This window comes from Peromyscus leucopus, chromosome 3, assembly GCF_004664715.2.
Source record: "Peromyscus leucopus breed LL Stock chromosome 3, UCI_PerLeu_2.1, whole genome shotgun sequence".
In the NCBI taxonomy this organism is placed as follows: Eukaryota; Metazoa; Chordata; class Mammalia; order Rodentia; family Cricetidae; genus Peromyscus; species Peromyscus leucopus.
In genome coordinates, this window is record NC_051065.1 from 35,035,097 (window position 1) to 35,060,214 (window position 25,118).

At 35.8% G+C, this 25,118-nt stretch overlaps 1 protein-coding gene and 1 long non-coding RNA gene across 4 annotated transcripts in view; one reads left to right on the forward strand and one right to left on the reverse strand.

The window, feature by feature from the left end:
- The window catches only part of Cd36 (CD36 molecule), a 74,523-nt gene that overhangs the window by 46,761 nt on the left and 2,644 nt on the right, over positions 1 to 25,118 (reverse strand). The window contains exon 2 of one of the 3 annotated variants that reach the window (XM_028891329.2): positions 15,858 to 15,897. The exons of 1 other annotated variant lie outside the window; for it this stretch is intronic. The gene's annotated coding sequence lies outside the window, so the exon portion shown is untranslated. Of the gene's footprint in view, positions 1 to 3,805; positions 3,908 to 15,857; positions 15,898 to 25,118 lie in introns of those variants that run through there. One more of the 3 variants, XM_028891326.2, reaches the window with a different exon arrangement.
- Positions 4,289 to 6,102, forward strand: LOC114708225. The gene is made up of 2 exons (XR_003736764.2): positions 4,289 to 4,646; positions 5,878 to 6,102. It is a non-coding gene; the product is annotated as an uncharacterized LOC114708225 (long non-coding RNA).

Below are 25,118 nucleotides of genomic sequence, written 5' to 3' on the forward strand. Positions count from 1 at the left end.
TTTTGGCCTATTGCAAGTCCTTTGTTTACTGAATGGCCTGATTCTACACGCTAATCTTCTGTCTCCATATAGACTGTCATACGCATGTGTGACCTTGCAAGAACAGAGGGAAACTTTCAGAGTGGCAAGCACTCTGAACTGATAGTGATTTTTGGAAAAACAATGAGACATTAGCCACCAAATACTCCTCTGTGAAGGGAAGACATCACTACACTAAGCATTGAGATCCTTAAAAAAGTAATAAATAAAAAACATGTTGATCCTTATATTTATTGTAGAAAGTATACTCACCAAAAAGCAGTGTATAAAATAATAGGAGTGAAAATGAGCTACATGATGTTGGGCAGTCTTCTGCAACCTTTGATGGCATGCTAAAGAGGCAGCAACATCAGCTAGCTCTTGGAACCTCATTGTAATCTGTTAACCATCTAAACATGACTGTGGAGGGAGTGGGGGCGGATGTTTGGGAGGAACTAGGAGGAGTGGGGGGAAGGAAAACTGTAATCAGGATATATCATATGAGTTGTATGAGAAAAGAACCTTTTGTTTTGGTTGGTTTGTTTGTTTTTTCAAGACAGGGTTCCTCTGTGTAGCACTGGCTGTCCTGTAACTAACTCTGTAGACCAGGATGGTCTTGAACTCAGTGATCCACCTGCCTCTGTTTTCTAAGTGCTGGAATTAAATGTGCCAGCCACCACTGCCCAGCCAGGAAACTATTTTTTAATAAAAGGGGAAAATACTTACATAATGTATGATCTGCTTAGTGAATGTTCAGTGGTATCTTATAGAGCCCTGGGTTAGGCTTTCAAAGGACAGTTACCGCAGGAAAACACCCCAAAGTTCTATGTTTACACTTGTCTCCCTCTGTGAGTTGAGGCGTATTGCCATCTACAGAGACACCATCTAGCTGAGCTGGCACCCTAAGCAATTCACAGATGTTGACCATTTGAGGAATCATAAATACAAAACAAAAAATGTATAAAAAATAGTGAAGGTATTAACTGTGGTGTGTTCTGTGAAAACCTGAGTCAAACTGCTGCTTCTTCTCTCAAGAGAAATACTAATAAGGTAAAATCTTAAATATCAAAACAAAACGCATAAATGATGATGCCCAGGAGAAAAGAACAATAAGTGGAGCCCTGTGTGGTCTGTCTCAGGAGAGCCTCTGCCTCTGCCTATGCTATTGATAGTGATAAACATGAAGTTGGAATTAATACAGAGATAAGGGAAGAGGTGCAAGGAAGAGCACAGCCCCTTTATGGTGTAAATGCGGGGAACAGCAAAACTACTTCTGGAATCCAACAGCAGAGCTAGCCACAGAAAGACTCAAGCTAAAACCTGCTGCCTTGAGGGCTACACAAACTAAGAGCAGCAGTCTCCAGGGTGCCTTTGCAATGACCTCCAAAATGTGCTCTCCAAATGAATTTGATTTCTAATATAGTATATTACATAGTTATTGAAGATCTTAAGGAGAAATTATATAGCAATATACATATGTATGGTCTGCAAATGAGTTTGTAATGTAAAAAATACATTTGTAGAATATTTAAATGGAACTATTAAGGAGTCAAATTTATAAAACCTTTGAAATAGCATCTAAGTAATATACTGTCCCAACTTTGCTTTCTCACAGTTTTAATGCACCATACCTAGTTCTCTCTATGTATTTCTATCTATATTTCTACCTATCTTATCATCTTCTAACTATCTATCTATATATACTATATCTATATCTATACATATGGAGAGAAAGAGAAGACATTAAGATAGCAAATAAGAGACATTGCAAATTTGAAATAAAACACAGAATTATCAATTTCACATAGGAATGATCTATTATAGATAGTTATTTTCATATTTGAGTCTATTGAAATACCATTTATCCTGGCTGCATAAAAAATGAAAATACTCAGACTACAGAAGGGATTATCTGAATATTCTTACCTGCAAAATATGGAGATTTAACAGAATGCCAGCTAAGTTTGCATTCACTGATAACTTGGGTTGCCATAGCAAGCCCATAGTCACTGAGTTTCTAAGCAACCTAAGGCTCCACAGACTGCATATACTTAGGACGCCACTGGTCTTTCATCATCTTTAGAGAACAAATATTGCTGTTGTGCTACCAAACTCAATGAAGGATTCCTTGCTCATCCAGCAGAGCCTCAAAGGTCCCTGTTTGGATAGCCTTGCAGTTTATGAAACAGTATTTGCACTGAGAATTCTTTGAATATTTACAGTGCTAAGTGCATAAAATAAAGTATAGAAAATGATCAGTCCCTAGTATGTATTGGGCAGATAAGTACTAATAATTCAACAAACAAGATGAAACACAATATCAAATTCTCCAGAGACACTCATTTGCATAATGCTGGAATTAATGATTTATTGATTTGATAGAAAATATGATTTGTAGCATTACTATACATTGAAACATTTCAACTTGTATTTAATAATTATAGCTTTAGGTAATCTGGATCATATAAAGTAAAATTATCTGGCATTGTGCACTCCTTAAGTATAGCTTATCTACAATGTGTAAGTAATCTTATTAGTTGCCCAAGGGACAAGCTATGCTCAGCACTGGAAATATTCAAAGATTTAGATGCAAGTGAAGCTATGATTTTTGGAAGATGATAGTATTAGCATTTTTTCCTCCACTCTACAAATACATTGAGCCCTACATTCCCCCAGTGCCCACTGAGGCTAATTATTCCTGCTGCCCTCTATTCCAATTCCCAAGGCCACATTGCCAGCCACTTAATATAACCACAGTAAAGTGCAAATATTGCTGTGGATCATTGCATCACAATGCAAGTCAAAACATTAAGCATCGTTAGTGAAATGATTGTATGTGACCAATAAAGCAACTGTGCCTGCAATTTTGCCTAATTCCAATACTTGATTTTGTATACTTTCTATTATCAGCAAATTATTACCATGAAAACATCTTAATAGTGATTTGCAAAGTGAAAACCACTTTTAAGTTTAATATTTTGGTGTTACTTGTATACCCTTTTGACTATTTCATCAATGTTTCAGCAGCTTATGTTAAATGAATTACATTGCAGTGATGAAACATCTAACTTGTGAAGATAAAAAGGTTGCAAAATCACCTCTCAAATAGTTCACAGACCTATTGACTTGCACCATGCCAGGAAAGTAAGCAACAGAGTGACTACCTGTGACCTCTGTTTATTATTATCGGCCACCAGAAGCAGCGAAGGACATGCTTCTTTCTGAAAGATTCTAAAGACAACCACTCTGCTGAAAATTTTTAATAGGCTAAAGCCTTAGTAATAATATTTATTATGATTCTATCTTTAAAATGAAAATGATGATCTGCAATATTGTCTTCCTAGGATAGATGAATGGATAGGTGATAGATAGGTAGATAGACAGACAGACAGATAGATAGATAACAAATAGATGATAGAGAGTTATATAGCAATTTGTACCTTTAACCCACTAATGAAGTAGATTATATATATAAAAGGGTTTGAATAATTTTAAATATTTCTGAATCATCTTTTCTCACTTAGTAACAGACATCACTGGAAAGATTACATTAAAAATAGTAGAGCTGACCAAGTTTTTACTTTCTTAATTAAAAGTTTAAGCAGGATGCCTGAATGCGTATACTTCCCATTCTTCTCCTCTCTGTGAGAAGAGAAAAACACTATTATGCTCTAAACTGTACAAGAACAAAGCAATAATCCCATCAAAGCAAGAGCTTTTACTTTTGCAGGCACAAATCTTGATCATCAAATCTTTAGGCTAGGTAATGTTCACAAGAAGTAATTACCAGTTAGAAGTCCGATGACAGAGTACAAGGCCACAAGTGGAACTGTCTAAATGCAGTTGCAAGGTTACAATGTCACAGAGACAGCTCCGGTCCTGTTTGCCCCAAGAGCCGGGTCAAATCACTACTGCTTGCTATCTAGCCCCACCTCCAAGTATCCAAGAATGGCTGTGGAATTTTGATTGACACACCAGTGAGGCAGTGGAGCTTGCAAACCAATTAAAGCTCAACACCCAGAGTTTGTTAACCTGTCCAGCTTGAAAATGAGCTGCTCTTTTCTTTCATTAAATGAAAGGAAGGGAGGGAGAGAGGGAAGGAGGGAGGAGGGAGGGAGGGAGGGAGGGAGGGAGGAGGGAGGGAGGGAGGAGGGGGAGGAGGAAGGAGGAAGGAAGGAAGGAAGGAAGGAAGGAAGGAAGGAAGGAAGGAAGGAAGGAAGGAAGGAAGGAAGGAAGGAAGGGGGAAAGGGAGGGATAGACGAAGAGAAAGAGGAGGGGAGGAAGAAAGAAAAAATGAAAGGAAGAAAGGAAGAAAGAAAGAAACGAATTACTCTATGATGTTTAAAAGAGCAGAGCAGCAGATCCCTCTCCAGGGAAAACCCCACTTATATCCTCACAGCAATTTCCTTGACTGCATCCTGTGTCTTAGTGATATGTAGGACATTATAATCATAATATTTATCTAAGAAAGCTTTGTGTACTTGTCTTTGAGATGAAGAACTCTACATTCATGGATAGTATTGTTTGTGAGGACAACAATGAAGAAAGCCCTACAAATGACCAAGCTCAGATTGAAAATAATTTTGATCATCTTTTGTCACACATGAGACTGAAGATGATAATATTTGGTGAGTCTAATCTGCATGAATATATGTGTATAAATATATGTATCAAATAATATATTGTTATTTATCAAATAAATACAAAAAATAAAATACTCTAAAACACGAGATCATTTTAGTATATACTAAATAAGACCAAGTAGTCATGAATATTCTCCCTAATCATTTAAGGCTATGGATCTCTAAGGCTCAATGTTGATAATATTCTTTTATGAGTTAATTTACTATGTGAGCCCTTTGTGCTCAGAATACTACCACAAAGTGGAAGGAAGCAGATATCTACTGCAAGTTGTTCTGTATTAAATTTCACTACAGTTCTCCAGGAGCCATAGGATGATCCAGTATACCTCAGGATGTGCGCATTTTCCCTAGCATAGAGCATTCAGTCTAGAACTGGTTAACTAGCATTTAATACTTCACAACTTATTGTCATCTCCTCACGAGATTGATATTATAATATGGAGCATGAAAATTTCACTGGGGAAATGATTTCAAAGCTTTATTAGCTGAAAAGAAATAGTATTAAACCCTACCCTCACATAACAGGGTTAAGAAAATTCAACCAGAGTTATCAAAAGCCGCAGCTGGGGATCCACTTGTTATCTGGTTGTTGATTTTATGGCAGTCATGCTGCCTGTGACCGGTCAGTTATCTATAGTTAGCGCATTAAGTATATGCCTTTGATGGAGTGCCATTTATTGAATCTGCTAACACAGCCAAACCAATGTACTAACAGTTTCTGTCAAAACTTGCTTTGCTTACAAAGTTCTCAGTAGCTCCCTTTCTAGAGATGAATCTTGTGTTTGAAAGACTTTGTCACTGAAAATTTGCTGGATGTGGGCTCAGGGGATGAGGCTCAATAGGTTGTATTCTTACTTACCAAACATCTGGCCCCAGACTCGACACCCACCATTACATAAAATGTGCATGGTGGCGCATGTCTGTAGTTCTAGCTCAGTGGAGGTGGAGGCAGCAGGACCAGAACCAGACCTCCAGGTATTTCATAGCTCTATAGTGAAATCAGTGACAGTATGGAGTATGGGCAATGCAGTCCCAAAACAAACAAACAACCATTGACAAAAGGAAGAACATGAAGTATTAAAGACTATGGGGTATCTTGATTGTCAAGAAATGCACATTTGTACGGACATGACTACTTGTTACTCCAGTCTACAGCCCTTCTCATCTACTCTACCTGTGATGCATTTCTTCTCCTCCCATTACCCTCATATTACAGGAGGTGATAAAGCTGTGAGAACCCATTATCTAATCCTGAGCGTTTAATAAAGGAGGCTTCAGAGGTCCAAGGATGAAGAAATACTTCAAAGTGACCTAATGATGCTGAACGCTCACAAGCAGAATATGTTGCCTTGTTGCCATGGTGCCACGTTCTCCTCTTGTTCTCTCTTTCATTGTCTGTATCCAAGTTTCTGCCTCAAGCTTTGATAAAGTATTGCTCTCATTTTCTGTACGTGTTATTATTTCATTTTGGTGACACAAATTCACTTGATCCATACCTCCAGGATAATTTACATTTTTTTGCATTGGCAGTTGTTTGTTCTCTGTTGCTAGCAAGGCATTAATTAGCTTAAACTTTCTCATTTCAGTGGCTTTTTAAAAATATTTTTAATTTAGAAAGTACTTTCAAATATTTGAAATGAATCTGCTTCAATTGACATACTCTGTTTTGTCCTTCTTATATGAGACAAGTGAATTCCAGAAAAATTAGAACATACAGGAGAGAGAGTATACAACACAGGGCAGGGGTGCTTGGCCCCTTCCTAGAAAGAATTGGGGGTCAGCTAGTTGTCATCTACCAGTGCAGGGGAGGAAGGAGGAAGACAGCATTTCCTCATCTCTAGATGGAATTAGAAAGTTCCTGCAGAAGTTCCTGAGAAGGAAAACATTTGTTTTTGAGATTTCAGAATAAACGAGAGGCTGGTCATTCCAAATTAGCTGAGCACCCAATTCACATGTTGTTAGAAATGACATGTATATTTATTTTACCTTAGAATTTTAAAGGAATTAGTATCGATTTGCTATGGATACTAGCTTTCTACAAAATAACTTATCTCAAAACTCATAGTTAAGGGTAAATAGAAAACACACAAAATGCATTTTCAAACCTTTTATTTTGATACTTTGTACCTTGAAAATTCTAAAGAAAATCCATTTGAATTTAGAAAGTGAGGGAAAATATGATGTATTGTGATAAAAACATACCAACTTGAATTTAAAATTATGAGGCCAAAATTAAAGAGGAATATAAAAAATTGGAAGCACCTTAATTATTCTTAAAAGTAAAACATTTTAAACTAAAAATATCTATAGCTGTTTATGCAGATTAAAATCTGTGCTCTTTCTTAGGTAATGCAATGTTTATAAAGATCTTAGCATATTTCTATATGCCTTACTGTAGAAAAAATCATATCATCTCACAATGAATGGCGAAATGATAGAAAACCAACACTCATGATTAGGCCTATGGAAACAAAGAAATGAAAAACTAAAGATAGATGAAAGCAAATAAAAGATGATAATTATTATACAAATGTTAAAAAAAATTGAATGCCACAGAGGACTTCTTGTGAGTATTTGAAATCTCAGAAGGAAAAAATTGTTCAAACAAAAGTCCTTATTCTTCTGGTTTTCCCAACTCCACTCCTATCTCAGGATAGCCTGTGTTCTGGGTCTCTACAATGATGGTTTTCCAAAAGTTCTAACACAGTCTCCTAGTTTCTTCACTTCTTTCCTTTTAATACCTTTTTGGTTCCCAGAGTTACCTCATTTCTAAATTATTCAGACACACCACGTGAACAGAAGGCATTTCTCATATCAGGCATTTATAAGCTTGAGTGACCTTCCCAGATGTCAGACTAGCATGGGGCAGTGTAAGGACAGAACTCTTTCTCATGTGGAAACTACTTCCTGGCCTTTGTCCACAGTTTGTCCTGGAGTCTTTGCTCCTATTGCTCAACTTGATTGGGCAACAAGAAAGAGCAGGTGGCTCACCCGGTCATATAAGGGATGCTTACCATCCCAACACAAGGACTGAGCTCCTTTACCTTGAACTTAGTTGAGCTATACTTTATGCCAACAGCTAAATATTTAGATACCTGAGCAAAATTTCAGAATAAGACAACTAGGGAAATAACATTGTAATAAAACAGTAAATTCCACCTAAATGTTGTCTTGTAGCCTTCCTTTCTTGTGAGTAAGTAATATTAAGGCTATTGTCGTGAGTGTTTTAGAAATCTCTGTGCACAGGGACAGAATCTGATTGGAAAATGGGTGGAACAATCATGTAGTGCACTGACTGACCTTTCAAATAATAACATCAGTCTTACACCTATATGCCTAACTAACTTGCAAACTGGTAATCCTTTCAGAAGCACTTTTAAGAGAACTAAGTTGTGTTATGTTACACCAATGGTTAGCCAAGAAAATGCTTTCCCCATGTTAGAGAGCATTCCAGAAACAGATGCGTCATATAAATAGTCTTGCTGGGAGTGCTGAGAGATAGTACTATCTTCCCAATAATACAAGTGCCAAAAGTGAGACTCTGAGGTTGGGAAACTTTCTAAAGTTTAAGTAGAATTGAATGCAAAGTTAAATGCTTGTTGTTTGGTTCAGACTGTCTATCAAATATCAACCTGAAACAATACAGGAAAGCAGTCTTTAAATTTGTATTTCTCCTTACATGACTCATGAAATGGTGCTATACATGATAAAAAAAATAGTAATCTTACTTATAATAGGAAAATAAAATGCTGTCTAAATTGAGGTAATTTTTGTATGACTAATACATTTCTAAGCCTTTGTGTTTGTACTTTTCAAAACATGTTGCTGTAAAGAAAATAATTGTTTTGTGTTAAAAAGATTTTGAAATTAAATGAAAATTCAAAGAAGGGATTAATTCCATGTTTCATTACTTGGAGACACAGAATGATCTTCCTCGCCAAGAGAATGTGAAACAGGAAGTTTACTTGGACCAACTGGAAAGCTCTGGAAGTAGAAAAGTGCCCTTATTGTTTTGGGCAGGACAGAATTGTCAAGTAGAATCTTTGTGATGACTGTATGTCATTTAAGCTGAAAGAAATTTCAGAGTTATAAGCTCAGGTCTACAATATGATATTCTTCTACATTTCATTTTTACACCATACCTCCATTCTGTAAGATCCAGGGTGTTTTCTATTATCATTGACAAGAAACTTTAAAATATTGAGAGTTTTACTCATATTTTCATTATAACTCAAGGCCTATTTTCCACAACAGGCATTACATTAATAAAGATAGGAAGCCTTTTATAAATTTGGTATTATGGTATTTTTTTGTCATCATTATGGATACTTTGTAAATAATAGCCATTTTTCCCCTTGACATAATTACACTTTTCCAGAGCATTGATCACAATTTTGAGATCTAAAAGTACTGCGAATCAGCATCTAGCACAGATGTCAGCACTCTTTACTAAGCCAATGATACCTCAATGTTTTGCACTTTCTGTGAAATACTTCTGCTTTGAGGTCCCCACAGACATCCACTAGATGAAAGGCAAGGCAAATTAGTGTTCAGGCAGAATTATAATGGCTTTCTCTTTTGGAAAACTGAATAGTAGCATAAGGCCATTTCCTTGCTACTGTCCCAACTCCTTTCCCCAATTTTCAGATTCATATATATTTAGTCCAAAAAGAGAAAGAAGAGTAGGAGAGACCAACTTTTCAAATAATACCACACAATAACATATTTGTAATTGTAGGAAGTAAACATGTGACTTAGAAGTTAGTTGAGACTGTTAGTTCAACAAGGACTGTAATCTGATAAATACATTCAGAGAATAATTAAAGCCTTAATCTGTCCTAGAAGATTAGTTGGACCCACGTAGAAGGAAGTAAAATTGTGAGTAAATAAAGGCAAGTGCTTAAATAAGACCTTCTGTGATTGTATTAGCATAGCAGTTGATGAAATTGGAAAAGGCAGGTGAAGCCCTGAAGTTTTGTTTAACTTAAAAGCTCCTATCTATGGGGACAGGGAAACAGACTGAGATCAGCTCACCTATGTGGGTATAGGAAAGTGAATGAGATCAACCATGGGACACATGGAGGCCTGGCTACAATCCAGCATGGGTCATGTACTGAAAAAACAAAAGTGATGACTGGATAGTTCCAAAATTGAAAATTATGACCAAGATTTCTGATTAACACTGCCTGCTTAATACAGCATTTATGTCCATTTTTGCATGAAATTCTCACTAAAATGCAATTAATGCAATCTATAGAAAGATTAACATACATTTGCCAAAAATGTAAATGATACAGGATGAAAAACTGAGAAAATATTCAGAAAGCAGATGGACTAATGATTAGTTCAACAGACCCAAAAGTATCCGATTTCAATCCCTTCACCTAGGACAGATGCCAAAAGGATGTGCCAATAATCTTATCAAAGACAATGAACTAGCAGCAAGGGGAGCCATGGAGATCAGCGTCAAAGTTAGTGATCTTTAGGCAAACTCTTAAACTCTAGATCCTTTTCACTTGTCAGCACGGCCTGTCTACTATCCTTCTGTACCTTACCAAAATATTGGGGATTTCTTTTTTGAACCAGACACTGACATAAGAACAAGAGGCTAAGCTAGATAGTGTTATGGAATTGTGTTGGAAAAAAATACAAGAACAATTCCTCACACTGACTCCTTCAGTGCTAGCTCCTGGTTCTGGCAAAATGTTCATTATAGTATTTCTTTGTGGAGAAGTGGAGTGGTGCAAGAGAAAACAATAGCTGTTGCATTTTTTTAATTTTAAAAAATATAATGGTATTATTCTTTGAGAATTTTACATATGCACACAATATACTTTGATCATATTCACCCCATTTGTCTTCAAATTCTTCTAAGATTCAACCTTCTCACAACTTCCCAAGTTTTGTTTCTTTTTAATATATTTATTTTTCGTAACTTACCAATTCCAATTTGTGTAGCCATCTACTGGAGTATGAAAGACCCTTAAAGAGAACTGACCCTTCCTTTCCCAGAAGCCATTAAGTGTCGCTGGATCCTCTGTAGTTAGTTTTTAGCTACTCTTTGTTATTTGAGGGCCTGCCACCCAGCTCCTAAATAAATACACGGAGATTTACTCTTTCTTATGAATGCCCAACCTTAGCTTAAGTTGTTTCTTACAAGCTGTTAAGTTAAATTATTCCATCTCCATTTTGCCTTTGGGCTTTATATCATTTTAAGTTTGGTTTATTAGCATTTTGAATTCTGTGCTGTCATGTGTGTATAATGACTGTGCATTGATCCTTGTGCTGTAGCTCCCAAGTAAAACCCATATTCATTTCCTACAATATTAAATATAAAGACATAAAAATCAATAGCCTGATAAAATATATAGATAAATTTTAAAAACAAATAACTAGTAAGGCTTAAAATGAAAAGATATTTCAAAGAATGAAATATTTTATAATTATTGCCTTCAGAAAACAAAAAAACAAAACAAAAATACACATTATAGTTATCGAATTGGTGAAATAGGAAACCATGACACCATAAAAAATACAAACAAAGTTAGTGGATGTGTAACTAATCTAGTAGTGATTAATTGAAATCTTAGGATAACAGTATACTAGGAGAGAACAGCTAGTTTTACAACATGGGATTCTATTGCTGAGGTGCAGAGGCAGTTTTTTTTTTTGTCTAGGATCAACTTCTTTCGCTGTGATTTTGCCTCTTCTGAGCACTGTGATGGCTTTGGTCTGGGCTCTTCTTGAATCTGCCCTCCAATGACTTTGGCTGTTCATGGTCATGTTTTATTGACCTGTGATGAACATTTGGAGTATACAGAGCCTATTCCTGTGCCTCACCAGTTTCTGAATAGGGAATGAAGACACAGACTTGTTTCTACTTTAATAGAAACACAATAGCATAGAAACACAGGTGTCCAGTAGCTGGGGATATTGCCTGGCAGTCACAGAAGAGGCTGTACTACATGTGTATAATCCATGTATTCACCTTTAGTAACTTCCCTAAAGGTCCAAATTGAATATATTTGCCCAATAATATTAAAGTTAACTCTTTTTACATGGGAATGCATTTTAGAAAATTAAATTTCTAAACCTTAGCAGATTAACTGTCTAATAATTTACTTTGCCAAGTAGCACATATTATATGGGTAAAAGTCACCCACATGAACATTGCTTTCTCTGTAACAAAGATTATAAAATATTGTTCTTGCCAATGACTATGATGTCAATGGGATTATCTAATAATATTCTCTCAAGAAGACAGTGTCTAAATTCCTTTTAAAGTCTGTTTGAAACTCAATTAATTTTCTCTAGTAACATAATTCAGTATTATTTTTACACATCAGAGAATAAACTTTTCTTAATAATGAAAATAATATGAAATAATGAAATTCAGCACTTGTAAGAACAAAGATTTTAACACAAATCATTTAGAAAACTAAAATTTAAAGAAAAGAAAGTATAAGATTTATTGCTCTTAGATGACTATCAACACATAAACAGCTTTATGGTGTGTTAACTATAAGACCCCAGAATGGTAGAGATGTGTGTCTCCTTGTATTGGCAACATTTCTGTGATTTTACAAGAATGAACAAAATTCTGGACCTTCAGAAGAAAGAAACAATGTGCCCCATGGCTTTTGAATTCCTAACTATATATTTTAAAGATTAATGTACAATATTGAATTTTATTTGAGTTGAGATTATTGGTGGCAAATATTTTGTTACTCTTCTGTACTTCTAATGGCTGTTAGAAAGTAAATGTTGTTAAAAGTTATATATTAGTTGTATATTATGCAGAAAAATTAATTGAGATATTTACATATAATTCATATAATTTATACATTATTCCATATATGTTAAACTAAATCCCTAAAAATTCTTTTTTGTTTTGTATATTTTTTACTATTTCCCAGTCATCAACTTTATAAGCTTAGATAATTTTTTCCTTTTAAAATTATCTTTGTCAAGCCGGGCGGTGGTGGGCACGCCTTTTATCCCAGCACTCGGGAGGCAGAGTCAGGCGGATCTTTGTGAGTTCAAGGCCAGCCTGGTCTACAGAGCGAGATCCAGGAAAGGCTACAAAGCTACAAAGAGAAACCCTGTCTCGAAAAACCAAAAAAAAAAAAAAAAAAAAAAAAGGAAAGAAAGAAAATTATCTTTGTCAATGACATTAAAAACAAAATTAGTGTTGATCTATCACTACAGAGGGCTTAGGAAACGTCATAGCAGATGGTCTAGAATGAATGGAAGAGCCAGACTAAAAGGAGGAGTGCTGTGAAAGGTCTTCCAGATGTGAGAGAACCTTTGCACACACAAACTCAGAGCAGCGGTAGTTGCTTGCACAAGACCAAGGCAATTAAAACATCCTGCATGGGGCAGTCACTGGCTTCTGCTAATAACTTCTCTCTTCCTAATGTCTCTAGCTTGTTTCAAGTTGACACATAACTGACCAACATGAATTTCCTTAGATGGCAGCCCCTGGTGGGTTGTGCATGCTCAAGTAGATGATCCAAGTTTTGTGTACAAATCTGTGGTTCTAATTAACTAATAGTGCATTATTAGTTAAACCAAAAAAGGGGGCATTAAGTTAGGGGAGAGATGTATTGGAATTTTGCAAATGGGATTTTACATGAGATTTTGATTTTAGGTGGGATTTCTCTGTTTTCCTGTAACTACCGGCAATGTATTTTTTAATGTTTTATGTTGTGTATGGGTGTTATGTGTGCATGTATATAGCTCAAGGGAGCATATGGTAAATTTAAGATAAAAATTTTATATATATATATAAACTTTCCAAAGAATAAGTTTTAAAACAAGTAAATTTTGAAATATGGGAAACATCGCTGTAATTGTATATGCAAAATAGAAACAGAAATTCATTGATTTGAACCATAATAAAGCAAAGAGCCACACCATTAGGGTATTAATTATGTAGCCTCTATCATGCTTGTCTCACTTTAAGAAATAGAAGTATAATATTAGAAGTTTCTCAATATTAACAAATAGTAAAAGAATAAGAAACAAAATTATGCTTCCTGACTCTGTAATATAAGAGGTACTAAAAGTCACTGCGTCAGGGTCTAACTAATGACTAGTTTTCATACCACAATCAGTGTTAACCTAAGATTTATATTTTCCTCAAACAAGCAACCTAGCCATTCAGTAGCAGACAATAATTTGCTTAATTATGATTCAGTTCAGTTATGACACTATTGAAAATGAAAAGGATCTTGAGTAAATCTGGATTTAGCTTATGTCAGTTGATTTAAGTGACTAAAGGTCACCAGTTCTGGAGGTCTTATAGCTAAGCAGTGTCCTGTCCTTCCACTGGCTCTGATGTAGTTGACCCTTCGACACACCAGTCACAGTGGCAAATGCTTGCCTAGGGTGCATCTTAGGGTCTTGTGGGCTGCTTTTGTCTATTTCAAGTGACTGATCATACAGACACTTGGGTCTGAGAAAGTATCAGATGGATGAGTGTCTTTTTGATGTAACTTCAATCTTTAGAGCTTGCTAAAACTGCCACCTTCTGAGTATGTTCCTAGTGGAAGCCATGGAGTTTGACTCTATGCACAAATATACATTACATTATTTTTCCTCACCTCTAAAACTCTTTACCTGGTACTTTATCCTATAAACACTTCTAAATACTTCTATCTGGTAATGGATTTAAGATTTCTTTTTCTTCAACAAACTCAACATTTCAATGATTGACCCACTATATTATGGGCCAAATAAGCTTAGTTTGGTACCATTACCTATGTGGAGAGGGCCTCAAATTATTTATAATGATTGCTCTGTACTCAAGAAACACACCCTCCCAAGCTATTCATACCAGGACATAGCCATGGCCTTTTTTAGATATGTTTCTTGCTAACTAGCTATAAATTGTATTAATATTGTCCCCTCAGATGAGCTGAGAGAACTCAGAGAAGTGCTTAGTATAATTATCAGTTTATAAGAAAGGATATAATAAATGACACCAATGAAGAAACTAATAGATGGAGATATATGAGACCTACTAAGCTTCCAGTCACTTTACAAGTTTAGCTATGTAAGAACTCCTCAAATCTACTAACTTGTGGTTTGTGGAGACCCTTGCATGGATATATTTGGTGAATAGACACCATTACAGCTAAATACAAAGGGTGGGATAATACTAACAAACCAGGAGAATAGAGCTAGGTGTGTCTGTACAGATTATCCTGGAAGAAAAATGCAGCAACTCCCTGAAATGAGGAAGGTCCTATTACTATTAGCTAAGGGCGTGACAGAGAATTGTTTAAGGCCAACATGAATACAGAAACGTGAGGCAAGATTAGAATTTCTGTGACTTGTCTTGGAGCAGAGGAATTCTAGTTTATATGGCAGGCCATAGAGAGGGAGTTATGAACCAAGAGAACAGACAGAAATGAAAATAATTGCATCTCAATGCCACAGCCATTTAATCACAATTTTTTCATTTTCAGGTGAGGAATGTTGCACATTGCTAATATCTTGCTTGGCTATTCAAACCTTGACCACAGAATAGTTTCATGCCCATTTTCAAAGGAGGTGCAGACGTTACATAATTTTATGAAACAAATGTTTAGCAGAAATACTGTTTGAATTCAAAGACAACCCATGCCACATATATGCAAATTTTACCTTTGGAAAAATCTATTAGGGAACCTCCAAGAATTTTCATAATGTAATTTCGAAAAACCTTTTGAAGGGCAATTATAAAAAGAAAAGAAAATGTCCAACTTCACATTAAGAAGAAGGAAATTTCTTAAGGAACTGGCACTAGGATGCAAAGAAAATAGTCTTTAAAAAACATTGGGTTTAATGAGAGAAGCAAGACTATAAAATAATGAATTTGATTCAATAGATGAACACACACTTTCTTGTAATGCAAAATGAAGAAAAGACATTAGTAGTCAGAATGTGTAGAAGCGAGCAAAATGAATATAGACCAGAACTGTGTGTCCCTTGTGTAACACTATAAGGAGTTTGAACTTTATACTGAAAGCAGAATAGTACTATTAAGTAATTCTAAGCAAAGAAAACCAACAGGATAAGGGTTTGCATTTCTAAAAGCTTATGTGGAAAGGGATAAATTGGGATGGCTAGCCACCAAGAGGCCCTGGACAGAAACATGTATACAGAATGAGAAAGATGCATTGCGTTCAGTCTAAACAGGGTGTGGATTACCTGGTGATGTGCTTGAGGTTCAACATGGTAATAGAGAGAGCTGCAAAACCAAAAAAAAAAACGTGGAAGAGTCATCATAATGCATGAGAGATGTGCTTTCACTCATTACTTGACAACATTTGGGGACATAAAAACAGGGGTAGAGGAAAGAGGAGAAATGGGAACTGGATAAGCAAAGAAGCAACAGTCTCAGTAAATGTAGCTACAACACTGAAGGTCAAAGGAAACCGAGATCTTAGCACTTTTGTACACCAGCTCTATGTGAAACGATGGACAGTGTAGAGCTAACACACAGCAGAGGTGATGAAAGGTGACTTAACATCTTCAATTAGTGTTATGAAATGAATAGCACCCTAACTTTCCTTTTTCTTAGTTTGGATAACAGGTTAGAGTCCAAGGATAGGAGATTTAGCTACAAAGTTTAATTTCAATGTGTTGTAGAACAAGGACAGCAGTTTAATATCTCAAATATAACATTAGGGTGGGAATTTTGAATGGGAGATAGAGGAGGTATGAGTCAGGAGCAAAGGTCGAGAAGAAGAACCCTTCCTCAAGGCCAGAGACCAATAAATAGGAGATAGAAGTCATTTTATCTACATCATCTGGGATCTGGAAATAGACTCAAACCTTCTCTAACTTCATACAGGGAAAGCTGTGAATGATATCATTACACAAAACTTCTGGCTTGGTAGTAAATGTATAGACCATCTTACTGGATAAAGGGCATATGATATATAAATATATCATGATTATTAAAGATATAGGATGAAGGGAAAGATACAAGGGAAAGATATCAAGCAATTAATCCAAATGAAAAACAAGGAGATTCTCCAAGAAATGACTACGTTAATCTTATAGTTAAAAACTGCCACTATAATAGAAGAAGATAAAGGCTGTTAAGACACCCTGGAAATTAAGAGTAGATATAAGCAAAGAAATTATCCTAGCATAATTTCCACAGCTATTTTAAAATGTCAGTGGTATTTAAAATATTACAAACTCAACTATAGAGCTATTTCTGTTAAGGGAATTATTATTATCTTTTTTTCAGTTCAAGTAAAAATCTATTTCAAAACTAGGCATACAGAATAATTTTGACCACGTGGACCAGTTAGTAATACATTTGCCATTGTATTAATATTGCTGATAGTAATATTAGCCAATGCATATATCCAACTCATGCTAACTCTGTAAATCTGATGCTGAAGAAAAAGGACTCCAAGAGAAATATTTTGTTTTCCCAAATAACAAATGGATATTTACATTCATTTGCAATATATGCTTTATATGATAATTAACAAAAAGTCAACTCAGTAATCAAAACATCTTTCCTTAATCTAGTCTTGGAACAATTGGAGTGAAAAATCAAAAGGGCAACTATAGTTTATGTTGGACATGAATAAACCCATGGCTAAAGCCCATAAGAAACATCTCTAACACTTAAAAGTATTTCATCTACACATGCTATTTCCAAACCCAACAGAAACATCTGCAACACAACCTCTTACCTAAATATTATGGGGCCTCATACCTAGAAAAAGGACTACAGGCAACTAATCCTGAGACAAGAAGAATTCACTTTCCTCAAATATGTGGCCATTTAATTGTTTATCCTACCAAATGGACATCTCTGAAATTATGTATATATATATATATATATATATATATATATATATATATATATATATATAATATTGTATATTTGGAGTATTAAGAGTATTCAGGAGGCTTGCTTTTTAAATTATGTGTGTGTGTGTGTGTGTGTGTGTGTGTGTGTGTGTGACAATAATAATCAAACAAAAAGAAGCCATGAATTTGAGAGTGTGTAATAGGCAGTGGGAGAGCTTGGAGGGAGAAGACATGAGGAGCATTGGAGGGAAGAAGGGGAAAAGTGAAATGATGCAAATATGTTTTTATTTTTAAGTTACAATAAAAAATAATATTTAAAGATCACAACTCTAGTTCTGTGTTCAGTAAATAATTATTTTTGGCTATATGAAATAGAGTCATGTTTTACTTGAAAACAGAAATGATGAAATATTACCCCGTGAAATGATAAAACTTGAAGAGAGAATAAGCAGTCTTTGTTTAGAGGTTATCATCAAGAAAAATTAAAGGGCAAACTAGGAAATTCAAAACAGCTTTTTATATAACACAATAAACACAGAAGTAGAAAACAAAATACTATTTCTTTTATACCATTTTTATTATATTGCTAAACATTGTGTGCATATTAGTCTTATAGCAGTTGATCATTTCTTGAGCTTCTTACTGATCAAACTAGTAGCAGAAAAATGAAATTTCCTGTTTAAGCACCATTGTGTTTTGCCTATCTTCTTGGTTAGGGAGGAGTTTACAAAGTGCACTTTGTTAGTATCTTATCCCAAAGTTGTAGAAATTGTGTTTTATATACAGACTTCATGAAGTAAGTGTGCCGTGAGATACAGAAAACAGCCCAACCTGTGGGAGCTCATCACGTCCCGTCAGTAGACACTTGTGTGACATTCACAGCTGGACTCTCATGTTCTTCTTTAGATAATAACCCTCTAAGATCATAGTTAATAAAGACAACATAATAACTAAAGACAATAGAAAACCACTTGATAATCGTATGTGAACACAGGAAAACTGTGAACAACTTCGAAGCCACAGAAACCATAACTCCTTTCCCACATTGTGAAGCCGCTCCTTCTTTATCAATTACAGCTCCAGCATTATGCTAGACTTCCCTCTGTCTGGAGCAGATTAGGATAACCATAAAATTGACTTATCTTACCCTCTGCCTCAGCTCCTCTTAATTTTATAATCCTCCCAAATCTACCAACCAAAATTCAAATTCTATCATTTTTCTTTATTACAGAGCTTCTGTTATTGTTTGGATGTTAATGAGACACAAAAGCTCACGTGCTGAAAACATCATCATATGAAGCCCTGTTCCAGTTGGGACATTTGAAAGGGTGACTGGGATGTGAGTGCCCTACATTCACAAATGAATCCATTCATGCATTCATAATTCCAAGGAATACTATGAAGTGACAGAAACTTTAGACTATGGAATTGGTAAGAAGTAGGGAACTGGTTTCTCTTCTCCTTTTCTACACCTTTTTCTTTCCAGCTTTGCTTTACCAAATGAATTCTTCTATAAGGCTCTGCCTCACCACAAGTCCAGAAATAATGGAGCTAAGTGACAATGAACCAAAACTTTTGAAAGCATCAGTCAAAAGAAATCATTCCCCTTTCAACCTGATATTCTCAGGTGTCAATTCCCAGTGATGGAAAACCATTCAAAACAACTTCTCACTGGCTCACCCTCAGTTCCCTGTAATATAGGTTAGCTGTTTGTAATAAGGAACAAGTCTATGCACAGGTGTTTCTGTTGGTCATTGACTGAAGACAGTGGCGGCAATAGGTTCCCTAAGAATATTTGACTCCAAATGTGCTGATATGTTTGGAAGCAGAAGTTCTGAGAATTTTCAAGAAGTGTAAATAGGCTTTTAAGGAAGGAGAATGACAAGAATAAACATGGGGCTAAGAAAAAGAGCAGAATTAGAAGTCATAAGGAGAGAGTTTACATACACAGGGGTCATGCAGCACCTTAGAGCTTTGTCATAGTTCTGTTTCAAAAGAAGGCCAAGACCTGTACATCCACTTCAGCAGGGTATCATTCAAATAGAGAAAGCCTAGTCACAATATTAAAATATTCTGTTAACCTTATAGAAGAGTCCATTAGAAAAGCATAATGTGATTTGAGAACATAAATCCTTCCAGCTAATAACTAGCAAAATAATAGTGGATGAATTTTGAATAGCATTTAAGGAAGAAATAGACAGACTTTATTTAAAAAAATTAAAATCTTAAGTAACCTGTGTCACAGTAAACACAGGTACAAATTTATGTTTAAAAGTAAGGATAATAACAACAATAATCATTACAACACTATAAATACAGTGAATTTTTAAAGCAGGCATCAAGATACCAAGTTCAGCACTGTAATGCTCACTGATTTCCAAAAAGTACTGTAGTGAGCCTCGCCTGGTTTAATCCACTGTTAGAGCAAGCTGTGTATTCTCACAGCGGCTTTCTTAGGCTTGTTTTCCAATCTTTAGCTTCTTGGAAGCACTTACAGCTAACTCAGACTCTGAGCACAGCTCTCCCTGTGTTGGGTATGTCCTTCCCTAATCTTATCTTGCCCTCAACCCTTTGCCTACATCGCAACCACCTGCTGGCCAGTCACGCTTGCAACCCAAACCAAATTCCAATGTGTATCCCTTCTGTTAATCTCCCTGGCAGATTAGCACCAAGCACACGGGCCAATTCTGTTTCAAACCTTATTTTATTTTTATTTTCTGTTTCTGAGGCTTTTATAATCTTTTCAAATTGTTTCTTCTTTAAATTGGCAGAACATATGTGAACTTACTCTCCTACCATATACTTCACTTTCCATTTTCTTTGTAAAAAAAATACCATTTATTTATTTAGTATTTTATGTATATGAAGGTTTACCTATATATATGCCCATGCATTATGTGTGTGCATGGTGCCCACACAGGCCAGAAGAGGGCATTGGATTCCCTGGAGTTGGAGTAACAGACAGTTGTGTGCCACCATGTAGATGCTGGCAATTAAACCCAGGCCCCCTGGAAGAGCAACAAGAACTTCAAAACAGTGACTCTAAACATATAGTCTCATTCTGTAGTTTACACCCAAACTTCATGGCAATCTGCCTGTCTCAGTTTTCCCACTGCTGGGATTACAGAAATGAGAGACTGTACTCAGATAACTCCAGACTTTTAATTGTATACAACTAACCACAACACTGGTATCTTCCTCAAGTAGATCACAGGTGATTATGAGAACAAAATCCTAAACCATTGATTGTTCTAGAATGTGACAGCTACTCCAAGGTGTTGAGAGTGTGTGCCAGAAGGAGAAGAGAGAGGTGCTGTGGCAGTGTTGATGGAGGAAGCCAAAATGTACTTGAGGACTGTGGAAAGCAAGTTCAGGTATGGGAGGGGTGGAGTTGGGTAGGAGGCAAAGATGATTTTCAGTTAGATACATTAAAAAAAACATACATCGGAGAATATATAATAGGAGAAACAGGTTTAAGGTAAGGTTTTAGTATGATCTATGAGTTTTAGAAGCATAAATCACTAAGAAAGCGGGCATAAAAGATATCGTAAGGCTTACAATATTATACAATACAGCAAATTTCCTTCAATAAACAGGTATTCATTCTCTCATATTTAAGTTGAAGGAATAGAACATCCTTGAGGGGAAGCAATTGGAGATAAGGCCAGAAGAAGCTCTACAGAAGCTAGGAAGGAAACCGTAACTGACTTAGCCAGTGGGTGAGGGGAGAGGGTATTGTGTCATATGACACTAAGACAGTGAACTAGACAGCTGGACCATGGCAGGTCATTAGCTCATTGGGGGACCTATCAAGAATGAGACGCAGGACTTAGGACTGAGTAACGAGATGAAAGGGGGTACCACTGACATAGAGAGGAAAAATTGGGAGAGACCTTGAGGTGAGTACTGTCTGAGTTTAAAATGGATACTTCTTTTCTAGCTGCAGGATTCTGACTCAGTCTCTTGAACTCTGTTTAGTCATTTAAAATAGTAATAGTATATAATACTTTTAAATCAGTGTAAAAAAGTATAATTAGCCTATTAAAATCACTTACTACATGAAAGTCACTAGCATAAGCATATTACATATATTAATTAACTTACTAATTTTCTACAACTATCCTATGAAATATGTGCATTTATTGTACACATTTTACTGTAAAGAAGCAGAGATACTATGGGTCTTACTAACTTGCCCGAAATCACAAACCTGGGACTATGGAAGACTTCAGCTTAAACATATATATGATGGATATTAAAAAGGGTACCTTAACCAATAATTTATAATGATTTCCATTAAATACTGATCCTTTGAAAAATTGTTATCAGAGTCCTATGTGGTTATCCAATGTGGGCAAATAAGCATATTTTACCTATTTATTTATAATAAAAGAATACAATTTGTATGATATGCATGTATTTTACTGAAGCCTGAACAGATTTTAGTAAAATAAGACACACTATTTGGGGGAGGGTGTTATTTCTCATGTATTTTTAATGGAAGCATGGTCACTACAAAACAGCAGAGTGGCAAGCACGTATGTTGAAAGGGTTTAGACAGTTTTAATCAACGTGTAGAGTGTTAGCATCTGTAACTCGAGCACTAGACACAGAGATACATGAGTCCAACATTAGATTGGAGCTAGAAGATGTAGATCAAACAACAAATTTGGTTAAGGTCCCTTAGGATATGGGTTAGTATAGAGAGGCAGACCCAGATAATCTGAAAACTGGAAAGGAAATGGCACCCTCCCCTCAACAAGTCTATAAAAGCATGTTAAATGTCTGTTAGTCCAAGTCTGTTGCAAAAGTCAGTAGACCTTGATTTAAAATTCTGTGAAGAACCATTCCTAATTGTAATGTTCGATGGTTCTGCAGGAAAATAAAGTGTGAACATTAAGGGGAATAGCCAAAAGTAGATTTCTATCACTAAATCTTTAAAAACAAACCCAGATCAGATGCTGGGCCATGGACAATATCCACTAAACACTCTTCTTTTTTATTAAAACACCATTCAAACTATTCAATTGCTTTTGTTTACTCTACAGAACTTCACCTTCAGAAATGCTCCCCGTTACTATGTGCAGAAGCTGTGCATGGCAGAATTGAGAGGGCAAAATGGCATCCTGGACACTCAAGCAGAATATTAATGGGTTGGAGAAGATAATGGGATAACTATGGCCAACTATTTTTTGCTTGTCCTCCAATGCAAAGATCTTTTTTCCCCTTGCTTATGCTTGCATTTCCTGGTGTTTGTTGGCAAAACACAATGTTTTGCTCTACTCTGTCATAGGCTACAGGGTGAGGTTGCTACATACAGAAGCATAGAAGACAGAAGGGGTAAACTTTCTGTTCTCTTTCAATAGAGTGACGAGGAAACAAGAAATAAAATAAATAGGTGATAGCTGGAGCCCTTTAATAAGCCAGCCATATCCACTACACCCAGCAAATGTTCGAAGAAAACATGGTCAGGCCAGAAAGAGCATTAACTGTACAAACTGTGGTCACTCCTAAAATAAAAGCAAGAAAAATGACAACTAGGAAGTCAGAAAGTTAATAAATCCTCAAGAAAATCTTTGGACAAACAATGAGAAATACTATGTTCCATGTTTGATTTTTATCCTGAGCAAGGTACACGTAGCAAAAATAGTCCAGGAAACTGAACACAGAAGTCAGTCTAGGTCTTTCATGCACGTGGAGAAAAAGAGTCAGACATTATTACTGAGCAAAATAAAGGAGCTTTGTAGATTGAGTCAATGGAGAATTTTTGGTAACTGAGTTTCCAATAAGAACCACAGAGAAAATTGTAGAGCATTCTTCTAGTATATCTTAGAACTAATTTGTGAGTGAATAATTTGTTTTATTTTGAGAAGCAAAAGAATAAACATCAACACAGGAATAAACATCAACACAAGAAACCAGCATATTAGAAACAAAAACTATGGCTAAGGGTAGTGACATGGGTAATAACAATCTTTAATAACACCTAACTCCATATTTTATTAAAAAATATTTCACAGACCTCTAGGCTTTATGGATGATGTGCATGGAAATATCTCAAATTGTTGTGAAACATGAGATGAAAGAACCAAATTTTTAGATTATTCAAATGATTACTTTATGATCACAGTCCTCAGTGAACATTTAAGACTAAAAATCTTTTAGTTATAATATTTTTAAATAATTAAGAATCTATTCAGTGGGTACTTACCACTGAAATGCTGCTAATTCTTACAAGTGAGACTGCAAAGGATCTTTTGCCTTTACGGATCTTTTATTTCAGCCAGAAGCCCTACTCTGGGCAGTACTCCACATCTTTGTATGTGTGTGCATGCAATTCTCTGGCATCAAGCAGTGAGCAGGTCTCAGTGGGTACATTATTTAGATGAAGCTGTGTCTCTTCCCTTGCTGTACAAAGCTAACTAGCACTCTTACATCTGAACAGGCAGGGAGGCAGATGACTGCATCCTTCCCTCCTTTTGTTACTTCCCTAACTATCTCTAGTGCTGGTTTGATCCATGTTTTCCTTCAGCAGACTGCTCCACTGTCTAGGGGAGCCATAGAAGAAATCCTCGCAAATGCTTCATATGTTTTCATGATTAATGCTTTGTTTTTGTTTATTGATTACCTCAGAAGGTTTTATTCTATATGAACAAAACTGAATACTTCTAAAAAAAATACCGCTTTCTTATAAGAGGACAAAACAGTCTAATAGTGTTCCCTGCTGTCTAGAACAGACATTAAATAATCATTTAATGAATGGGTGAATCTAAAAGACAATAATTCCACAAAGTATTGCTGTTTTATGCTTCCCTTATGAAGTCACATCTTAGAAAGACTGTTTTACTTATTTAATGCTTGGGGTTCTATGCCACGGCACTACTGTACCAAATAACCTGATTTTATTACATCATTTCTCCACTTCCCTGAATGAGACGAAGAAAGCACACTTTATGATGGCATTGTCTACATTCCATATAGAGTGGTACTAACGTTCCAGAAAGGACCAAATGGATCTCTAAGTGAATTGTAATCAAATTGAGATGATTTTAATTAAATCACATCTTTAAAATGACAAGATGATTAATAGTCTATTTTTTGTGGTGATGGTAGCTCTCTCTTGTTCAGACAGTTTCACTATGTAACCCAGGATATGTGGCCTGTAATAGTGATCCTTCTGCCCCAGTCTCCAGATGGGAGTGCAAAAAACAACTTGCCTACTATGCCACAATATCTTTTTGAATTTGCTACAAACATTTAACAGGAGCATAAAATTTATACTTGACATATTTGAAGAAAAGACAAAACAAGGACAGAAATGGTAATAGTTGTCCTTATTCTTTTAAACCTTAGAAGCACTGGAGGGTGAAGCGGCCTTTTCCTAGTAGATCATGCTCTGGTCTTTGGCAAATTCAGCCAAGTTGTCTTGTATATCCCTTCTGTCATTTTGGCCAGTTTCCTGACATTTCTTCTTTCCTATGCCAATGCTTCTGTGTCAAAGGTCTCTGGGCACACTACATCTTCAACTATTTAGTAGGGAATTACAAAGCACCTAAGTAAAAATGCTACATATTTTTGCACAGGGCCATTTTGTAAAAGACAAAAAGTAGAATTTACCCTATTCTTCTCCTT